The sequence below is a fragment of the Oncorhynchus mykiss genome, chromosome 19 (assembly GCF_057628025.1).
Source record: "Oncorhynchus mykiss isolate SJ-2025 chromosome 19, ASM5762802v1, whole genome shotgun sequence".
In the NCBI taxonomy this organism is placed as follows: Eukaryota; Metazoa; Chordata; class Actinopteri; order Salmoniformes; family Salmonidae; genus Oncorhynchus; species Oncorhynchus mykiss.
Window position 1 is genome coordinate 63100066 of NC_143040.1, and position 23037 is coordinate 63123102.

At 43.1% G+C, this 23037-nt stretch overlaps 1 long non-coding RNA gene across 1 annotated transcript in view; it reads right to left on the reverse strand.

The window, feature by feature from the left end:
- Positions 1-2055: 2055 nt before the first annotated feature.
- LOC149975260 (uncharacterized) overlaps positions 2056-23037 on the reverse strand; it is a 68996-nt gene continuing 48014 nt past the window's right edge. The window contains exons 3-4 of the long non-coding RNA XR_016489036.1: positions 13197-13469; positions 2056-12497 (exon numbers count right to left, since the gene is read on the reverse strand). This is a non-coding gene — a long non-coding RNA (uncharacterized LOC149975260). The remainder of the gene's footprint in view (positions 12498-13196; positions 13470-23037) is intronic.

Consider the following 23037-nt stretch of genomic DNA (forward strand, 5'->3'; position numbering starts at 1 on the left):
AGGCAGAGGCAGAGGGAGAGGGAGAGGAGAGGAGCAGAAGCAGAAGCAGAGGAGAGAGCAAGAGAGGAGATAAAAAGAGTGGAGAGGGAGAGGGGGAGGTAGGAGGGAAAGGAGAGGGAGAGGGAGAGGGAGAGGAGAGGTAGGAGGGAAAGGAGAGGGAGAGGGAGAGGAGAGGTAGGAGGGAGGGGAAGGAGAGGGAAAGGGAGAGGAGAGGTAGGAGGGAAAGGAGAGGGAGAGTAGAGTAGAGGAAATGTAGAGGAGAGGGAGAGGCAGAGGAGAGGAAGCAAAGAGGGAGAGGAGAGGGAGAAGAAAGGGATCGGGAAAGTAGAGGGACAGGGAGAGAAGATGGAGATAATAGGGAGAAGATATGGAGAAGAGGGGGAGGGGAGAAGAATGGGAGAGGAAGAGAGAAAGGGAGAGGGATAGGCAGAGGGAGAGAAAAGGCAGGGGAGAGGAGAAGAGAAGAAAGGAGAAGGACAGTGAGAGGTAGAAGAGAGGGAAGGAGAGTGAGAAGAGAGGGTGGGAGAGGGAGAAGATAAGAGAAGATAATATAGGAGAGGCAGAGGAGAGGAGTGGAAAGGAAGAAGAGAGGGAGAGAGAAAATGAGAGGCAGAGGAGAGGGTGAGGAGAGGAGAGGGAGGGAAAGAAGAGGAGAGGGAGGCAAAGGAGAGGAGAGGAGAGGACATGAGAGGCAGAGGCAGAGGCAGGGGACAGGGAGCGAGACCGAGAGAGAGAGAGAGAGAGAGAGAGAGCGAGAGAGAGAGAGAAACCCAGTCTAAAACCCCAAACAGCAAGCAATGCAGATGTAGAAGCATGGTGGCTAGGCAAAACTCCCTAGAATGGCAGGATCCTAGGAAGAAACTTGGAGAGGAACCAGGCTCTGAGGGGTGGCCAGTCCTCTTCTGGCTGTGCCGGGTGGAGATTATAACAGTACATGGCCATTAAGGCCAGATTGTTCTTGAAGATGTTCAAACGCTCATGGATGACAAGCATGGTCAAATAATAATCACAGTGGTTGTAGAGGTTGCAACAGCTCAGTACCTTTCTTTCTTGGGACCTAGAACTAGCATCTCTGTTTTGTTCGTGATTTTTTTATTTATTGATACTGTCCACTTACTTATGTTTGAAACACAGTTTTACAGTGTAGGCAAATTTTGGGTTTCACAATGTTTCATCGAAATGTACAGCGGTGTGTGATCTGCATAGCAGTGAAAGTTGACATTGTGTTTCTGAATGACATCACCTTGAGGTAAAATATATAGTGGAGAGGAGATGGAGAAGAGAGGCAAATGAGAGGGAGAGGAGAGGGAGAAGAGAGACAGTGGAGAGGGACATGAGAGGAGAGGGAGAGAGATATGAGAGGAGAGGAGAGGAGAGGAGGAGAGGGAGAAGAGAGGAAGAGGAAGAGGAGAAGTGAGGGAGAGGAGAGAAGAGGAAAGGAGAGGGAGAGGAGATGGAGAGGCAGAGCATTGGCCAATCAGAGCTCATTGTTTCCCCTTAGATGAAATACATACAGATGAATAGGGTAGATAACAATATAAGCCTGTCATTGAAAGTAAGAAAAGATGCCCAATCTCAGATTTAGCTGGTGTTTTCTGGAGTGCTCCCATAGATAATGTAACATTAGTTCTAAACACACAAGTATTTAAGCCCAAACTGCCAATCATATCCTCCTTCTCCGACTTCCCTATAAGATAAAGCCATTAAATTACTAGAACGTGGCCAGTGAATGGATGAATGTAGTATTTAGCCAGAAGCTATTGATCCCAGCAACTCAAGTCTGGTCATTCTGAATGGTGCTGGATGCTTGACATTGATAGTGATGTAATGGGCTGGGCATGAAATGTCATCTATAGGGGGCCGCTGACTTCGCCGGATCAATAGTGGACCTGACGTATAGAATCTGGAAAGATACTATCTGTCTGACTGCTGATGGCAATAAACTGAAGATGAACCTTTACATTATTTGGTTGGTTGCAGGAAGTAGCCTGAAGGGCATGCTCTGCTGTTTACTAATAAAAATATAGCCTTCCAACAGCAACACAGACTTTGGAATTATTTTTGGTATTTTATTAGGATCCCCATTGGCTGCTGCAAAAGCCGCAGCTACTCTTCCAGCGGTCCACACATAACATGAAAGATGACATAATACAGAACATTAATAGAAAAGAACAGCTCACGGACAGAACTACATCATTTTATAAAAGGCACACATAGCCTAAATATCAATACATACACACAAAATATCTAGGTAAAATCTGGGGGGAAGCATTGGGTCGTGAGGTGTTGCTTTTTGTAACCAGGTTCGTTGTTCATTTGAGCAATATGAGATGGATGGGAGTTCCATCCAATAATGGCTCTATATAATACTGTAATTTGGGGACTATGAAAATACCCCTGAAGACATCTCATGGGAGGGTAAGTGTGTGTGTCAGAACTGTGTGTAAGTTGACTATGCCAACCATTTGGAATTTTCAACATTTTAATGTTTCTTATAAAAAATAAACAGTCAGTCTCTTCTCAAATCTTAGCCAAGAAAGACTGGCATACATAGTATTTCTATTCGCCCTCTGATTATAAATACGAGCAAGACGTGCCGCTCTGTTCTGGGCCAGCTGCAGCTTAACTAGGTATTTCTTAGCAGCACTTGACCACATGGCTTGTCAATAATAAAGTTAAGACAAAACTAGAGCCTGCGGGACTTGCTTTGTGGATTGTGATGTCAAAAAAGCACAACATATATTTATTACAGACAGACCTCTCCCCACTTTACAACCATTGAATCTACATGTTTTGACCATGACAGTTTACAATCTAAGGCAACACCAAGTAATTTAGTCTCCTCAACTTGTTCAGCCACACCATTCATTACCGGATTCTAGAGCTTATGGAATGTTTTGTACCAAATGCAGTGATCTTAGTATTAGGGATGTTCAGGACCAGTTTATTACAGGCCGCCCATTCCGAAACTGACTGCAACTCGTTGGTAAGGGTTTTAGTGACTTCATTAGCTGTGGTTGCTGACACGTATATGGTTGAATCATCAGCATAATTGGAAACACAGGCTTTGTTTAATGCCAGTGGCAAGTCATTGGTAAAAATAGAGCAAAAGTAGAGGGCCTAGAGAACTGCTCTGTGGTACACCTTGATGACAGCTTTGCACACTCTTGGCATTCTCTCAACCAGCTTCATGAGTTAGTCACCCAGAATGCATTTCCATTAACAGGTGTGCCTTGTTAAAAGTTAATTTGTGGAATTTCTTTCCTTCTTAATATGTTTCAGCCAATCAGTTCTGTTGTGACAAGGTAGGGGTGGTATACAGAAGATAGCCCGATTTGGTAAAAGACCAAGTACATATTATGGCAAGAACAGGTCAAAAAAGCAAAGAGAAATGACAGTCCATCACTACTTGAAGACATGAAGATCAGTCAATACAGAACATTTCAAGAACTTTGAAAGTTTCTTCAAGTACAGTTGCAAAAACCATCAAGTGCTATGATGAAACTGGCTCTCATGAGAACCGCCACAGGAAAGGAAGACCCAGAGTTTCCTCTGTTGCAGAGGATTAGTCCATTAGAGTTACGAGCCTCAGAAATTGCACCCCCTAAATGTTTCACAGAGTTCAAGTAACAGACACATCTCAACATCAACCTTTCAGGGGAGATTGCATGAATCAGGCTGCAAAGATACCACTTCTAAAGGACAGCAGTGGTTAGAGTGTTGGACTAGTAACCGGAAGGTTGCCAGTTCAAACCCCCGAGCTGACAAGGTACAAATCTGTCGTTCTGCCCCTGAACAGGCAGTTAACCCGCTGTCATTGTAAATAAGAATTTGTTCTTAACTCACTTGCCTAGTTAAATAAAGGTAAAAAAAATAATAATAAATAAATAAAAAAAATTAGAAGAAGAGTCTCTGTGGAAATCTGTCCTTTGGTCTGATGAGTCAAAATGTCAGATTTTTGGTTTCAACCGGCATGTCTTTGTGAGATGCAGAGTAGGTGAACGAATGATTTCCGCATGTGTGGTTTCCACCGTGAAGCATGGAGGAGGAGGTGTGATGGTGCATTGTTGATGACACTGTCTGTGATTTATTTAGAATTCAATGCACACTTAACCAGCATGGCTACCACAAAAGGCTCCACTGAAATTTAACAGTACAGCTTCTACAATTTCCTTGTTATAATTTATTTCAACCAATCATCAGTCATTTTTGTTAGTGCAGTACATGTTAAGTGCCCATCTCTATAAGAATGCTGAAAGTCTGTTGTCAATTTGTTTACAGAGAAATAGCAGTGTATTTGATCAAACACAATGTTTTCCAACAGTTTTCTAAGCGCTGGCAGCTAGCTGATTGGTCTGCTGTTAGAAACAATAAAGGTTGTTTTACCACTCTTGGGTAGCGGAATGACTTTGGCTTCCCTCCAGGCCTGAGGACAAACACCTTCCTCTATACTTAGATTAAAGATATGACAGATGTGGCCATAGAGTCATCTACTATCCTCAGTGGCCTTCCATCTAAGTTGTCAATGCCAGGAGGTTGTCATTATTGATCGATAACAATATTTTTTCAACCTGTGTAACTGTCATACACTAACTTTATAAAATTCAAACTTACAATGCTTTTCTTTCATTATTCTTTGTTTTCACTGTTGGCATTTCCTGCTTAAGTTTACCCACTTTGCCACTGAAGTAAACATTAAAATAATGGGCAACATAAAACGGTTTTGTGATGAATCTGATTTGATGAAAGATGGATTTCAATTAGTCTTTCAGCTCATTTAAAGTATGCCAACATTTTTTTCCATCATTCTTTATGTCATTGATCTTGGCTTTATAAAACACTTTCTTCTTCTTTTTGTTAAATTTAGTCACATCATTTCTCAATTTGCAGTAAATCAGCCAGTCAGATGTGGAGCCAGACTTATTAGCCACTCCTTTTACCCCGTCTCTTTCAACCGTACAGTTTTTCAATTCCTCATCAATCCATGGAGCCTTAACAGTTCAAAAAGTCTGTTTCAAATCAAATCAAATTAAAGTTTATTTGTCACGTGCACCGAATACAACAGGTGTAGACCTTACAGTGAAATGCTTACTTACAGGCTCTAACCAACAGTGCAATTTTTAAGTTAAGAAAAGGTATTCGGTGAACAATAGATAAGTAAAGAAATAAAAACAAAAGCAAAAAAGACAGTGAAAAATAACAGTAGCAAGGCTATATACAGTAGCGAGGCTATATCAGTAGCAAGGCTATATACAGTAGCGAGGCTATAACAGTAGCAAGGCTATAACAGTAGTGAGGCTATATACAGTAGCGAGGCTATATCAGTAGCAAGGCAATATACAGTAGCGAGGCTATAACAGTAGCAAGGCTATATACAATAGCGAGGCTATAACAGTAGCAAGACTATAACAGTAGCAAGGCTATATACAGTAGCAAGGCTATATCAGTAGCAAGGCTATATACAGTAGCGAGGCTATATCAGTAGCAAGGCTATATACAGTAGCAAGGCTATAACAGTAGCAAGGCTATAACAGTAGCGAGGCTATATTCAGTAGCGAGGCTATATCAGTAGCAAGGCTATATACAGTAGCGAGGCTATATCAGTAGCAAGGCTATATACAGTAGCGAGGCTATATCAGTAGGAAGGCTATATGCAGTAGCGAGGCTATATCAGTAGCAAGACTATATACAGTAGCGAGGCTATATACAGTAGCAAGGCTATAACAGTAGCAAGGCTACATACAGACACGGGTTAGTCAGGCTGATTGAGGTAGTATGTATATATACAGTATGTATGGTTAAAGTGACTATACATATATGATAAACAGCGAGTAGCAGTAGCATAAAAGAGGGGTTGGCGGGTGGTGGGTGGCGGGATACAATGCAGGTAGTCCAGGTAGCCAATGTGCTTTGGCACCGGTTAGTCGGGCTAATTGAGGTAGTATGTACATGAATGTATAGTTAAAGTGACTATGCATACATGATAAACAGAGAGTAGCAGCAGCGTAAAAGAGGGGTTGGGGGGGGGGCACAATGCAAATAGTCCGGATAGCCATTTGATTACCTGTTCAGGAGTCTTATGGCTTGGGGGTAAAAATTGTTGAGAAACCTTTTGGTCCTAGGCTTGGCACTCCGGTACCGCTTGCCATGCGGAAGTAGAGAGAACAGTCTATGACTGGGGAGGCTGGGGTCTTTGACAATTTTTATGGCCTTCCTCTGAGACCGCCTGGTGTATAGGTCCTGTATGGCAGGCAGCTTAGCCCCAGTGATGTACTGAGACGTACGCACTACCATCTGTAGTGTCTTGCGGTCGGAGGCCGAGCAGTTGCCATACCAGGCAGTGATGCTCTCGATGTTGCAGCTGTAGAACCTTTTGAGGATCTGAGGACCCATGCAAAATCTTTTTAGTTTCCTGAGGAGGAATAGACTTTGTCGTGCCCTCTTCATGACTGTCTTGGTGTGTTTGGACCATTCTAGTTTGTTAGTGATGTGGACACCAAGGAACTTGAAGCTCTCAACCTGCTCCACTACAGCCCCGTCGATGAGAATTGGGGCGTGCTTGGTCTTCCTTTTCCTGACGTCCACAATAATCTCCTTAGTCTTGGTTACGTTGAGAGATAGGTTGTTATTCTGGCACCACCCGGCCAGATCTCAGACCTCCTTCCTACGTTGGTTCCTCCTTTAGAGGTTGAGTCATACTGCGGCACACCCTGCGTGCTGCTGCAGCATTCTGTGGCACGTCATTTAATTCTCAGCCATTTCTTCTGTTACTGCAAGTTATTGCTAGTTTGACCACCAGAGGGCATCTTTGAGAAGCATTTGCTAGTATTCCGTATTGGCATTACCAGAGAATTTAAACCTTTTTTGAAATAACATAGTATATGGGATTGATTTTAAGCAATTGGCTTAATTAATTTGATCAATATTATGGTGTTTCCATTCAGAGAAAAATTGTCCGTTTATAAACTCTGGACGTTCGGGCCGAGGAGAAGGGTTGATTTGAGCGTCCTAGTCTTACAACGGCAGTCAAGCACCCAAGCTTACGTTGGCTAGCTACTTCCTAACACAAATGAGACCACTCTGACCATTTTACTCGCCCTAGCAGAGCTGGCAAGGAAGTTTTTGTGTTAACCAGAGCGTTGCTGACTGTAAATGTGCTGCTGGAAACAATTTAATTACGATTTTTTTCCCAACGTTTACTGAAACCGGCCATATTCAACGGGCGTTGAGCGCTGGTAAAGTAATTATTCTGCTCTCTGGTACACTCAGAGGAGAGTGCTCTGAAATCCGTGTAGATGGTAGGCTGGACACATGAAATTCTTAACAATGTTCTTTTCTGATAAAAACTAGTTCATTGCATCCGCTGTGGAGACCAGTTTCATAATATGACCATATTTTCCAGCTAATTGCTGTCGTTTTGAAGTATTCACGAAAAAAACAGGCTTCGTGTTAGTGCATTTTTCACCCTGCCAGCTCCTATTAGTTCTATTGAGCATCGTGGCACGAACGTTCTATTCCCAGCTTAATTTTCAACGCCACAATGCCTGCTTCGCTATTGTTGGTAATGAGACCTGCTCATGTTGTTTTATAGTTAAAATGTAAACAACAAAATGTAAACAACAAAATAATATTCGAACTCTGTGGTCTTCCCATTGTTTCCCATGGGGGAAATATAAGCATGTCTGTCTATTTCGCCAAATATCTCGCAATGTGTGTATTTTGATTTTTTTTCAAGTCTGGTGTAACTGGTGTAGAATGGCTAGCTAGTTAGCGGGTGCGCGCTACTAGCGTTTCAATTGGTGATGTCACTCACTCTGAGACCTTGAAGTAGTTGTTCCCCTTGCAGCTTTTGTGGAGCGATGGGTAACGACACTTCTAGGGTGGCTGTTGTCTGTGTGTGCAGAGGGTCCCTGGTTTGAGTCCAGGTAGGGGCAAGGAGAGGGAAGGAAACAAAACTGTTACACAGGCACCATTTTAATCAGGAGAATCTCCTCCTTGTAATTATGTAAGTCTGGGCATCGAGTTCATTTGTCATCGATCACTAGACCAGAAATAGTCAGAAGTTTTTATTTTTTCCCTACTTTTTCATTACGCTGTTGTTTACTTTCTACACAAGTAGTTTTTTTTCAAGTTTTGTCCGAAAGAACAGATTGTCGAAAGCAAAACCTTTTTTATTTTCAATCAAAAATAATTGTTCTGAAAGCAACTTTTTTCTTACACAAAGGAAGTCGAAGTGGACACCTGTGAACATGGCATCTCATCTCATCTCAGGTAAGCAGCACTGGGCTGTATTGACTTATCCTAAAAATGACATCTGCTGCTTTAGATTGAACGGTCATATCTCAGTTATTGTTTTCATATCTATAAAAATAAGCTGTTTTCTTTACTTTCAGAGAGCGAGCTGACCAAGGCGTCGAAAATGTAGATATTGCCAGATGTTCACTGTCCGAGGAACAGGCTATGGAAGCTTTATTTCTGGCAAAGTGTCCATAACCAGAGGTAATTAAACTGTTCTGGGTTCTTTTTCTCCATCTCTGCCTGTCTTGTTGTACATGGAACCTGTCACGTGCATGAATTAAAAAACCCTTAAGATGTCAGCTGCTAATTTTCAGATTTACACCACAAACACAGCCATTTTCATTGGACTATCTGTTGCTACCAAGTCATGATTTCCCTGGGGGTTAGCCTTGCAATAACCAAGTGGTGAGACACATAGCCCTCTATCTTTAAATGTTTGCCGGTACAGTCCAATAGGTGTCTGCGTCACAAACAGTATCTTCTATTGACATTATCTTCTATTGTTTGTCCTCGTGTCTGTTTTTCAGCATAAACTACTCTGTAGCCACTTAGTGTGGACACCAGGTGAGACCACATACTCACAATAACAGTCTCTCTTCTTCACTTCATCCCTCTCCCCCTTCTCCCTAAATCCTCTAGGTTATACAGTATGTCCAAATTATTTAATGAACACTGAAATCACAAAAATAACAACGCGAACAAACGAAAAAGTTCTGTCTGGTGCAGAGACAGAAAACAACTACCCACAAATCATAGTGGAAAAACAGGCTGCCTAAGTATGGTTCTCAATCAGAGACAACGATTGCCAGCTGCCACTGATTGGGAACCATACCAGGCCAAACACATAGAAATAGAAAACCTAGAAAACACAACATAGAATGCCCACCCCAACCCTCGCCCTGACCAAACTAAAACAGAGACATAAAAAAGGAACTAAGGTCAGGACGTGACATGTCCATTAATCAGTTGGTGTGTGTAAGTGTATGTGTGTGCTGCGGGGTTAGAGCTATGAACCCATAGGCTTGGCTCTCTCATCCCTCCCATGCTCTTGGGAGGGAGGGTGGACAAGGAGCCTGTCATATCGGATGTAAGCATTGTCCCCTTTGCTCTGGCAGCTTTCGTGGCTGGGATAAGTTCTTTCCTCTTCTGGAGCACAGCTTCAGGATAGTCCTCGTTGAGGAAAATGTACATTACCCTCAAGTTATTGGTTCTTTCCAGAACCTCTACATTGACCTCGAACCTCACGAACTTGACAACTATCGGCCTGGGCCTGTCTGTTGAGCCGTGGTGGGTTTTCCAGCCCTGTGGCTGGAACACTTGAAGCTGGAAACTGCTTGTAAAACTATTTGTGTTTGTTTATAAGATCCTTCACCTGTGATAGAGAGACACCACTGTCTTCAACGGTACTTCCACTGGCTTTGGTCTTTGTCATGGTAGCAACAGTTACGCTGTTACTGCCCACAATTCAAGGCAGGGTAGGTCGCAGGGAAGATGGAAACAGTACCAAACAGTAGGGATCAAGACAGCCACAAGCCCGCGACAATCAGCGGTCCCAGCCACAAGGGCTAACTGCGTCACAGGCTGCTTTCAAGCCCTCAAGGAAACCCAGCTAGCTTGATAGGCAGCTAATAATGGTAGCAGGTAAGCTGCTACGCCAAGCAGCTCATCATCAGACCCTCGGTCGACAAGATCTCTGGACAGATAGCAGCGGTCCCAGCAACTGACGCCAACCGTGTTGCGGGATCCAAAATCAAAAGCTAGTAACCTTTTCAATGGAACACATTTTCCAAACTTTCTAAACCATCAAACCAAGCGCTGCCTCATTATTGGCTTCTACCCGTATGAGTATCGTAAATGTGAAAGATGAACACCTTCCCACCAGGAGGCACAACCTACAACCGCCAGCCCTTGAGAACACATGCAGACAACTTGATTATTAAAAACCAACTAAAACCAGCTATATTGGTCCACACCGCCATTATGGCTAGTGCTGTGCAATAGAACTCAACTCAGTATAACAGCACAACAGAAAATTGTTGGTGCTTGTTTGGGAGTTCCTTCACTGTGTCCTTTTTGAATTGGGGAAACAATTCACCCCCAAAGTATGATCCTCTATCACCCTGAAGCTTTGAGCCGGGGCCAAGGGTCTGAATGGTGCTGCTGAACCCCGGCCCTCCTAGTGACCCCTATCCCCGGCCCTCCTAGTAACCCCTACCCCCGGGCCTCCTAGTAACCCCTACCCCGGACCTCCAAGTGGCCCCTATCCCCGGCCTTCTTAGTGACCCCTATCCCCGGCCCTCCTCTGGCCCTCAAACCTAACATAAACTGCCCAGCATCCCAATCTTCTCAGGTGCCAGGAGAACACATACACACACACACAGACACAGACACAGACACAGACACACACGCACGCACGCACACACACACACACACACACACACACACACACACACACACACACACACACACACACACACACACACACACACACACACACACACACACACACACACACACACACACACACACACACACACACTACAGGGCAGAGCAGAGCAGAGAAGAGCAGGGTACAGCAGCACCACTCTGGGCCTATAGACCGACCTCGGTCCAAGACCACAACAGAGCACCACAGTTCCCACACAAGCCCTGGAGCATGACGAGGGAAACAGAGGAAGAAAGAAGGAGATGAGTGTCGAGGAGAGGGAGGGGAGGGGAAGTGTGGGGGACAGGGATAAACACAGGGGTAGAGGAAGACGGGCTGGGAGATAGGGAAAGGCAAATATTAGACAGGATATAGGTGAGGTGTAGGCAAGAGAGAGGGGGAAGAGAGGGAAGGAGAGATAGAGTGAGGCGAGAGGTAGGTGATGGATAAAAACAAAAGGATAGTCAGGCAAGCAGAGAAAGAGTGAGATGAAAGAATTGGGGGGAGAGGCAGAGGCCAGTCAGGCAGACAGACAGGCCCTGCTGCAGAGACAGAAGTGACGGTGCAGCGGTGCAATGAGAGAACTTCTTTCCCTTCCTTCTTCTTCTGCATGACTGAGTCTGATGACAGGGCACTATTCCCTGAGCGTTCCCTCATAGAATGACATCACCTTCTTCTTCTTCTTATATTCTTCTTCTTCTCCCTTTGTGATAAGTCAAGGCAACCAGAGGAGGACTACAGTCAACAGACAGACATTGGTCCCGTCTTCGTTTGTTTACCTCTGGAAATAATAACCGCCTCGGGCTGGCTTCTCATTAAAGCGACCAGATGAAACAGCAACAACATGAGTCAGGTTTTTAAAAGGATCTGTAATTTGATGGAAGAAAAGATGGATGCTCAAAAGACCTCCAACTCGGGGCGAGAGGCCGTTGAGAATCTTCCTCTAAATAGAACATGATGATTTCTCTTCTCCTTGAGTATACAGTTAACATTGCCCTGGGCACTAACCCTTGAAACTCAGGATGTAATTGACTAGAGGGTGTGTGATACAAGTGCCAGGGTCTGTCATATATAAAACACTTGCATTATTATTTCTCCCTTTACATTACACATATTTCAAGATTTCATTCTCTGCACAAGTTGCATAAAGCAATGATGACTCATAGAAGTTCTGTTCGCCTATTTCCATACATTACTGTCAGAATTATATGGGGATGATTCACTGGTGGGCTTATTGAATAGGACTGTATTCTAATATGAATGTGTGTGAAATTGCATTGTGTCTGTGCATATGGGTTTCTTTATCTCTCTTGCTATGTCTCTGACCCGGTTTGTGTGTGTGTGTGTGTGTGTGTGTGTGTGTGTGTGTGTGTGTGTGTGTGTGTGTGTGTGTGTGTGTGTGTGTGTGTGTGTGTGTGTGTGTGTGTGTGTGTGTGTGTGTGTGTGTGTGTGTGTGTGTGTGTGTGTGTGTGTGTGTGTGTGTGTGTGTGTGTGTGGTGTGTGTGTGGCTGGTTGGAGGGGTGTTGGCAGGATGGTGGTACCCTGCTGAGACAAGCCCTGCCCAGGCAGCCTGGCTGAGGGGAAAAGCTGTAGCTCACACACAGCAGCTGCTCCTTCTGCAGCTGCTGCTGCCACTGCCCAGCCCAGCACTCCCTGACCCATCTATAGGAGAAAAAAAGAGATAGGAGAGATGGAAGGGGGGGTGAGGGGACAGAAGAAACACAGAGATATGGGGGAAAGAACAGAACGGGGGAGAGAGTAGGGGAAATATGTACTGTACACAGAGAAGAAGAATATGAGAGGGATGAGGGAAGGGGATGGAGAGACAAAAGGAGAAAGAGAAGGGGTGGGGTTAGGGGGATGGTGCACAAATGAGTCATCACCACAGATGGATCCAAGCATTGCCACACAACCACCACACAAGACACAATCAGTCAGTGACACATTGACAAACGCTAAAGCCTACAAAATCGGATACAATTAAGTGGTTTAGTCACAATGAATCAGTGACACAATTAACTAACGTTGCAATCGGCATAATAACACATTTGTCTGTGGTTAACCTAAATGCAACACCACACCAGGCCTGTATTCAACAGATACGTTCTACATTTAATGGAAGACAATATTTCTTAGACCATAAAATGGCTATTCCTTAGGCTATGTCTAATCAATGAAGATAATGCTGGGAGTATGGTCAAGGACACTGAGAAAGGAATGTCTGCCATCAGGCCATTAGGCCCCAGAAAATACATATAGTGGCTGGGATGGGAGGCACAGTGAACGCCTCCAATTTGGAGAGTAATTAGTTCATTAACACGGAAGACCTTGAGGTCGTTCTCTATAGCAGCGCAGTAGACCTCTTCTTCTTTATAGCAGCACAGTAGACCTCTTCTTCTCTATAGCAGCACAGTAGACCTCTTCTTCTCTATAGCAGCACAGTAGACATCTTCCCTAAAGCAGCACAGTATACCTCTTCTTCTCTATAGCAGTGCAGTAGACCTCTTCTCTATAGCAGCACAGTAGACCTCTTCTTCTCGACAGCGGCACAGTAGACATCTTCTTCTCTATAGCAGCACAGTAGACTTCTTCTCTATAGCAGCGCAGTAGACATCTTCTCTATAGCAGCACAGTCGACCTCTTCTTCTCTATAGCAGTGCAGTAGACCTCTTCTTCTCTACAGCAGCCCTGCCTGGGAACATGATCTGTCACACTGCTGTGCTCCCCAACAATGCATCACACATACCTACGGAGAGAGAAAGAGAGAGAGAGAGAGAGACACACACAAACACAGACATTCACACACAAACACACACATACTAACACACGCACAATATACCACATTAAAAACACAAACTGTAAGCAGGGAATATGGCAGTGTGAGTTGAGTCGAGCACAGTATGAGCCCCCAGGCCTGGTACTGGTTTTATCCTCCACTCAAGGCCATTACACACTGTATTTAAAAAAGTATGTGGACACCCCTTCAAATTAGTGGAGTCGGCTATATCAGCCACATCCGTTGCTGACAGGTGTGGAAAATCGAGCACACCGCCATGCAATCTCCATGGACAAACACTGGCAGTAGAATGGCCTTACTGAAGAGCTCAGTGACTTTCAACATGGCACCATCATGGGATGCCACCTTTTCAAAAAGTTAATTTGTCAGATTTCTGCCCTGCTAGAGGTCAACTGTAAGTGCTGTTATTGTGAAGTGGAAACGTCTAGGAGCAACAACGGCTCAGCCTCAAAGTGGTAGGCCACACAAGCTCACAGCTCAGGACCTTCGAGTGCTGAAGCGCGTACTGTGTAAACATCGTCTTTCCTTGGTTGCAACACTCACTACTGAGTACCAAACTGCATCAGGAAGCAAGGTTACCACATGTACTGTTTGTTGGGAGCTTCATGAAATGAGTCTCCATGGTCGAGCAGCTGCACACAAGGCTAAGATCACCATGCACAATGCCAAGCGTTGGCTGGAGTGGTGTTAAGCTTGCCAGCATTGGACTCTGGAGCAGTGAAAACACCTTCTCTGGAGTGATCTGGCAGTCATATGGACGAATCTGGATTTTGCGGATGCCAGGAGAACGCTAACAGTGCCAACTGAAAGGTTTGGTGGAGGAGGAATAATGGTCTGGGGCTGTTTTTCATGGTTCGGTCTAGGCTCCTTAGTTACAGTTAAGGAAAATCTTAATGCTACAGCATACAATGACATTTTAGAAAATGCTGTGCTTCCAACTTTTTGGTAACAGTTCAGGGAAGGCCCTTTCCTGTTATAGCATGACAATGCCCCCATGCACAAAGGGAGGCCCATTCAGAAATGGTTTGTCAAGATCGGTGTCGAAGATCTTTACTACCCTGCACAGAGACCTGATCTCAACTCCATTGAACACCTCTGGGATGAATTGGAACGCCGACTGCTTGCCAGGCCTAATCACCCTACATCAGAGCCCGACCTCACTAATGCTCTTGTGGCTGAATGGAAGCAAGTCCCAGCAGCAATGTTCCAACATCTTGTGGAAAGCTTTCCCAGAATAGTGGAGGCTGTTATAACAGCAAAGGGGGAACCTACTTCATATTAATGCCCATGATTTTGGAATGAGATCTTCGACGAGCAGGTGTCCACATACTTTTGGTCATTTAGTGTGGATTACAGCAACACAGGGAGGCAAGGTGGGCTTACTGTACCTGGGGAAAAACCTTCTGGCATGTCTCATCCATTGCCTGAAGTACGGTGGTACAGTGCCTTGCAAAAGTATTCATCCCCCTTGGCATTTGTCTGCATGAAACACTGATTAAAGTTGGTCAAAAGGTGACGTTATGATTTTGTGTGTCGTAATTAGTCAACTGAAAATAGTTTTAAAACAAATGTTTTTTTGATGATCTGTTTAGAGTTTTATAGTAAGAGTTGTGAAAATGTACCACATACAAAAAAACTGTAATTTAACAACAATAACAGTATAACTATATCACCGACCAGGTGATATTTTATAAGCATTTTATAAGTTTACTACCTACATGTATACACAACACCAATACATTTCCGTAAACTTTAAAAGAGTACAAGTTTGCGATTGACTTAAAAAGTGGAGATAAGAGAATGTAGACATTCTGCCCTGCATCTCTTCATGCCTACAAGCAGTGTACTAGACAACTATCCGGTAGCAGCAGTTGTCCAACACTCCTGTAGAGGGCAGTGTTAATACCAGAAATACGAGAGAATGAGCGAGTGAGAGTGAGAAAGCAAGAGAGAGAGAGCGAGAGACAGAGAGAGAAAGAGAGAGAGAGAGAGAGAGAGAGAGAGAGAGATGATATTTGACCTTAAAGAAAGAAACTATTTTTTTTTTTTTTTACATATTTTGCCATGACTTATGCTAAGTTAATGAGTGACTAACAAAATCAATGGGGGCCCTCTGGATGTCAGGGCCCTTGGGCACGTCTCCTACATGACCGTCAGTATTCAGACATGATTACTACAAGTTTAGATAACTGGCTAATCTAACTACCTAAAATAGCCGGCTTGTCTAACACTCTAAAAATTGTTAGCTGACATGGCTAATTCAGTGACTGGCAGTGACTGACATAAGAAGACAAATATTGCTGATGCACCACCTAATGTTGAACTTGCACCTTGTGTATTCCACTATTCTAGATCTCAGCAGCATGTTTTGAGACCAAGACCTCCAAATAAATTATAAAACATGTTGCAGTTTTAAAGCAAGTTTTCTACGGTTCTACATATTTTGCCATGGGGCGGAGATAACATTTAGAAATTATAGAAGACATTTCATGCAGTTCAACTCATTTTGCCATGGGGCAGATAGAAGATAGAACAATTCTAACGCTCAGCAGTAAGTTGAGACCCAGACTGAGGCCCTAGGTGTCCTCATGGAGCTTTATGCATTTAGCCGGCCCTGGAAATTACAGTAGCAGAATACCTGACCACTCTGACTGACCCAAAATTAAGAAAAGCTTTGGCTATGTACAGGCTCAGTGAGCATGGCCTTCAGTGAGCATGGCTATCGAGAGATGTCGCCGTAGGCAGACCTGGGGGCTCAAAAGAAGACAGGCTATGTACACACTGCCCACAAAATGACTTGGTAACCAAGCTGCACTTCCTAACCTCCCGCCAAATGTATGACCAGAAAGTATTCATACCCCTGGTCTTTTTCCACGTATAGTTGTGTTACAGTGTGAATTTAACATTTATTAAATTACTTTTTTTCTCTCACCCATCTACACACAACTTACTGAAAATTAAATAAGGTCAAATACATCTCATCAGTATATCTCATTTAAATAAGTATTCACACCCCTGAGTTAATGCTTGTTGAAACACCTTTGACAGCGATTACAGCTGTAAGTCATTCTGGGTATGTCTCTAAGAGCTGCCACCTGACATCTAACACATGGATTGTGTAACATTTGCCCATATTATTATTTTCTAACTTAAAGCTCTGTCAAACTGGTTGTTGATCATTGATAGACAACCATTTTCAGGTCTTGCCATAGATTTTCAAGATTTTAAGTCAAAACTGTGACTCGGAAACTCAGGAACATTCATTGTCTTCTTGGTAAGCAACTCCAGCGCAGATTTGGCCTTGTTTTAGGTTATCGTCCTGCTGAAAGATGAATTCATATCCCAGGTTCTGGTGGAAAGCAGAATGAACCAGGTTTTCCTCTAGGATTTTGCCTATGCTTAGCTCAATTCCGTAAATTTTTTATCCTGATAAACTCCCCAGTCCTTAACAATGACAAGCATATGCTTAACATGATACAGACACCACTATGCTTGAAAATACAGAGAGTGGTACTCAGTAATGTGTTGTATTGGATTTGCCCCAAACGTAACACTTTGTATTTAGGACAAAAAGTAAATTGCTTTGCCACATGTTTTGCAGTATTAATTTTGTGCGTTGTTACAAACAGGATGCATGTTTTGTAATATTATTTTTCTGTATAGGCTTCCTTCTTTTCACTCTGTCACTTAGGTAAATATTGTGGACTAACTACAATGTTGTTGATCCATCCTCAGTTTTCTCCTATCACAGCCATTAAACTCTGTAACTGTTTTAAAGTCATCATTGGCTTTGTAGTGAAATCCCTGAGCGGTTTCCTTCCTCTCTGGCAACTGAGTTAGGAAGGACGCCTGTATCTTTGTAGTGACTGGGTGTATTGATACACCATCCAAAGTGTAATTAATAACTTCACTATCCTCAAAGGGATATTGAATGTTATTTATAATGATCTACCAATAGGTGCCATTCTTTGCGAGTCATTGGAAAACCTCCCTGAACTGTGTGGTTGAAGCTGTGTTTTAAATTCCCTGCTCGACTGAAGGACCTTACATACAATTGTATGTGTTGGGTACAGAGATGAGGTAGTCATTCAAAAATAAAGTTAAACACTATTATTGCACACAGAGTCTATGCAATTTATAATGTGACTTGTTAATCAGATTTTTACTCCTGAAATTATTTAGGCTTGCCATAAAAAAAAGGGTAGATATTGAGTCAAGACACTTCAGCTTTTCATTTTTATAAACGAGACAAATGTAAAATAAAAAAATAAAAAACATAATTCCACATTGACATCATGTGGTATTGTGTGCAGGCCAGTACCATTTTTTTCTCTCAATGTAATCTATTTTAAATTCAGCCTTTAAAACAACCAAATGTGGAAAATGTCAAGGGTTGTGAATACTTTCTCAAGGCACAGTATTTTCCTCAGACACAGACCCACGAAGAATTAAAAAAATAAAATACAATCTTGATAAACTCCCATATCTGTTAGGTGAAATATCACAGTGCAACCAGTAGAACACAAACAACATTATAAATACAACCTATGTACAGTATATCTGTTTATTTATTGTTTATTTTGTATTTCAACTACTTGCACATTGTTACAACATTATACATATGATATGATAACAGCCATCAGACTGTTAAACAGCCACCACTAACATTGAGTGGCTGCTGCCAACACACTGACACTGACTCAACTCCAGCCACTTTAATAATGGGAATTGATGGGAAATGATGTAAATATATCACTAGCCACTTTAAACAATGCTACCTTATATAATGTTACTTACCCTACATTATTCATCTCATATGCATACGTATATACTGTACTCTATATCATCGACTGTATCCTTATATCACTAGCCACTTTAACTATGCCACTTTGTTTACATACTCATCTCATATGTATATACTGTACTCAATACCATCTACTGTATCTTGCCTATGCTGCTCTGTACCATCACTCATTCATATATCCTTATGTACATATTCTTTATCCCCTTACACAGTGTACAAGACAGTAGTTTTGGAATTGTTAGTTAGATTACTTGTTGGTTATTACTGCATTGTCGGAACTAGAAGCACAAGCATTTCGCTACACTCGCATTAACATCTGCTAACCATGTGTATGTGACAAATACAATTTGATTTGATTTGAAATGTCTATATTATTTTAAAACGTGTGTGAGTGAAATGTTTACTGTTAATTTCTGATTGTCTATTTCCCTAGTTTATTTGACTTATGTTTACTGTATTTTCCACTTGCTTTGGCAATGTTAACATACAGTATGTTTACCATGCCAATAAAGCCCTTTGAATTTAATTGAAAATTGAGAGAGAAAGTGAGAGAGAGTAAGAAAGTGTGTGAGAGAGAAGGAGAGAGAGGGAGAGAGAGAGAGAGAGAGAGAGAGAGAGAGAGAGGAAAACGCAGGTGCACACAACTAGGATTTCTGTCATTCTTGGCAGCCTTTCAGAGAGGTCACTGCAGAAATATCCAGGCAGAGCAACCTTCAAACTTCAAGAGGTTCTGTTCTCCCCAATCCAAGGGGGATTTAATGAATCATTAATTTAAATCGGCATGGGGTATAAATGACTCTTTCTGATAAAATTCCTGGGCCTGCTCTCCAAAGCATTAACCCTCCTCTGATTTACTCAAGATGTTTCAGACATTATACAACGAGCTCGTGTCATACCATGGTACATAGTTTGTGTGATACCATGGTAAATGGTTTGTGTGATGCCATGGTAAATGGTTTGTGTGATGCCATGGTAAATGGTTTGTGTGATGCCATGGTAAATGGTTTGTGTGATGCCATGGTAAATGGTTTGTGTGATACCATGGAAAATAGTTTCTGTCATACCAAGATAAATTATTTGTGTGATACCATGGTAAATGGTTTGTGTGATGCCATGGTAAATGATGTGTGTGATACCAGGGTAAATTATTTGTGTGATACCATGGTAAATGGTTTGTGTGATACCATGGTAAACAGTTTGTGTGATACCATGGTAAATGGTTTGTGTGATACCATGGTAAATGGTTTGTGTGATACCATGGTAAACAGTTTGTGTGATACCATGATAAACGGTTTGTGTGATACCATGGTAAATGGTTTGTGTGATACCATGGTAAACAGTTTGTGTGATACCATGATAAATGGTTTGTGCGATACCATGGTAAATAGTTTGTGTGATACCATGATAAATGGTTTGTGCGATACCATGGTAAATGGTTTGTGTGATGCCATGGTAAATGATGTGTGTGATACCAGGGTAAATTATTTGTGTGATACCATGGTAAATGGTTTGTGTGATACCATGGTAAACAGTTTGTGTGATACCATGGTAAATGGTTTGTGTGATACCATGGTAAATGGTTTGTGTGATACCATGGTAAACAGTTTGTGTGATACCATGATAAACGGTTTGTGTGATACCATGGTAAATGGTTTGTGTGATACCATGGTAAATGGTTTGTGTGATACCATGGTAAATGGTTTGTGCGATACCATGGTAAATGGTTTGTGCGATACCATGGTAAATGGTAAAAGGTTAATGGGTTTTTCCTTAGGCTACATTGACCCGGTTTAGTGTGAACATGTCAGACAGAGCTTGCATGTAACATGTGAGATGTGAGTCACTGATGTTCAGAACAGACAACAACATGAAGGGTGGCGTTGTGAAACCCTCCCACAGTCAGGTTCAACTCACTAAGAGGAAGATACTGTCTCTTGGGAAAAGACCATTTTGGAGAAAATGTTTGAGCTTCAATAATAAAGCAAACACATTACATTGAACATACGGCATAAGGGCTGAATTAAGCCAAAACGGAATTTGACAGAAATATCCAGAGACATTTTTCTCGCCATCAGACAGATCTTAAAGAGACACACAAACACACACACCAGTAAGTCACCAGTATACATACACTCACTACATACAATATCACCCTATCCTTATCCTTCCATATAATCATCAGGCTACATGCATGGCTGGAGCACCACACAGCTCCCTTGTTCAAATAGTGTGTATCAACGTAATCTCAACGTTATTTCAATCCACAACAACATTTCTCAAAGCATAATGCAATGAGTGATAGGATCGGGCCCCAAATGCCTACTGAACACGAGGGCTATAAATACAGTGAAATACACCGCATTCTTGTCATTCTTGACTCTTTTTATGCCCGTGCTAGCTGGTGTCTCCTGCCCCATAATGCCCCCCTTCAGTCTGTGCTGTATAGAGGTTTGGAGGTTCCAGAGGCGTGGGCAACCAGCTGCACAGCTTGTTCTGGATGCTGATTGGATGTGAGTGTTGAGCGCACAGGACAATTGCGGAATAATTACCGCCGCCACGCCAGAGGCAAAATATGAACGCCGTGAAACTTGTCAACCACACACAGGCTTTCTAATCAAGCCTTCTGTGTTTGTATGGGTGTGGGGTATATGTTTGTGTGTAATACCTGAGAGCCCTGGCATGCTGGCAGAGAGGGCGGAATGTCACCCCCACACCCTGCCAGCGATGATCTGTGAGTGTGTGTGTGTGTGTGTGTGTGTGTGTGTGTGTGTGTGTGTGTGTGTGTGCGTGCGTGCGTGCGTGCGTGTGTGTGTGTGTGTCATGAGGAGGCGGAATGCCCTGCACAGGCGAGATTGTTTGGACACGTCCCCGTCAGCTGTCTCTCCACTATTGAGAAATAACTTGAGCTATTTGTTTTTCCATGGGGCTCACACCGATCTCTCACACCAGCTGCGTACTACATAACATGGGAATGCCCCAGTGTGGCTTCTTTTAGTCCGTGAGCATCGAGGGGTTGGGGAGGGAAGTATCATCCAGAAGCAGTGAAAAAAAGAAGGGATGCAGGGCGGAGGAGAGGAAGAGAGGAACCTATTAATATCCTCTTTTAAACAGTATTTTTTTCCATCTACAGGAAGCACCTGCAGTCCATCTCCCCACGCTGGGATCAGCAGGGCAACCAGTGGCGTAAATGTTTTAAGGAAGACTTAATTAATTGATTCATTGAGTGGTAATAGCAGGCGGTATATATCACAGGTGCATTCGCTTTCATGCCTGTAGATCGCCAGTGGCAAAGTCAAACCTACAGAGGAAGTCTGTGCCAAAAGTAGTGCACCAACCACAACAGCTGTAGCAGGCATGTAGTGAAAGGCAAATGAATGCAAACAGAGGGGCCTTTTTGGAAAACAGGGATCTGTTCGGCAGGGTGCAACGCTACAAAATGTTAAGATCAAAAGGTAATGTGTAGCATATACACTGTATATACAAAAGTTTATGGACACCCCTTCAAATGAGTGGATTCGTCTATTTCAGCCACACCCGTTGATGACAGATGTATACAACCGAGCACACAGCCATGCAATCTCCATGGACAAACATTGGCAGTAGAATGGCCTTACTGAAGAGCTCAGTGACTTTCAACGTGGCACCGTCATAGGATGGCACCTTTCCAACAAGTCAGTTCGTCAAATTTCTGCTGCACTAGAGCTGTCCCGGTCAACTGTAAGTGCTTTTATTGTGAAGTGGAAACGTCTAGGAGTAGAACGGCTCAGCCGTGAAGTGGTAGGCCACAAAAAGCTCTCAGAAGGGGACTGCCGTGTGCAGAATCTTTGTATATATAAAAACTTTTTTTTTTAACTAGGCAGTCAGTTAAGAACAAATTCTTATTTACAATGACAGCCTACTCCAGCCAAATCCAGACAACAGTGGGCCAATTGTGCACCACCCTATGGGACTCCCAATCACAGCCAGATGTGATACAGCCTGGATTTGAACCAGGTACTACAGTTACACATCTTGTACTGAGATGCAGTGCCTTAGATCGCTGCGCCACTCGGGAGACTGAATGAAGCACGTAACATGTAAAAAAATAAATAAATAAATCACTCACTACGGAATGAATTCCAAACTGCCTCGGGTAGCAATGTCAGCACAATAACATTTCGTCAAGAGCTTTATGAAATGGGTTGCCATGGCTGAGCAGCCGTACACAAGCCGAAAATCACCATGTGCAATGCCAAGCGTCGGCTGGAGTGGTGTAAAACTTGCCGACATTAGACTCTGGAGCAGTGGAATCACACTTCACAAATCTGGGTTTGGTGGAGAATGCTATCTGCCCAAATGCATAGCGCCAACTGCAAAGTTTGGTGGAGGAGGAAAAATGGTATGGGGCTGTTTTTCATGGTTCGGGCTAGGTCCCTTCGTTCCAGTGAAGAGAAACCTTAAAGCTACAGCATACAATGACATTCTGGTCAATCAATCTAGGCATAATCACCCAACATCAGTGCCCGACCTTGCTAATGCTCTTGTGGCTGAATGGAAGCAAGTCCCCACAACAATGTTCAAACATCTCATAGAAACCTTTCACAGAAGAGTGGCGGCTGTTATAGCAGCAAAGGGGCAACTAACTCCCATATTAATGTCCATAATTTTGGAGTGAGATGTTTTGAGGAGCAGATGTCCACATGTAGTGTAAGATTTTCTGTCAGCTCTATTCAT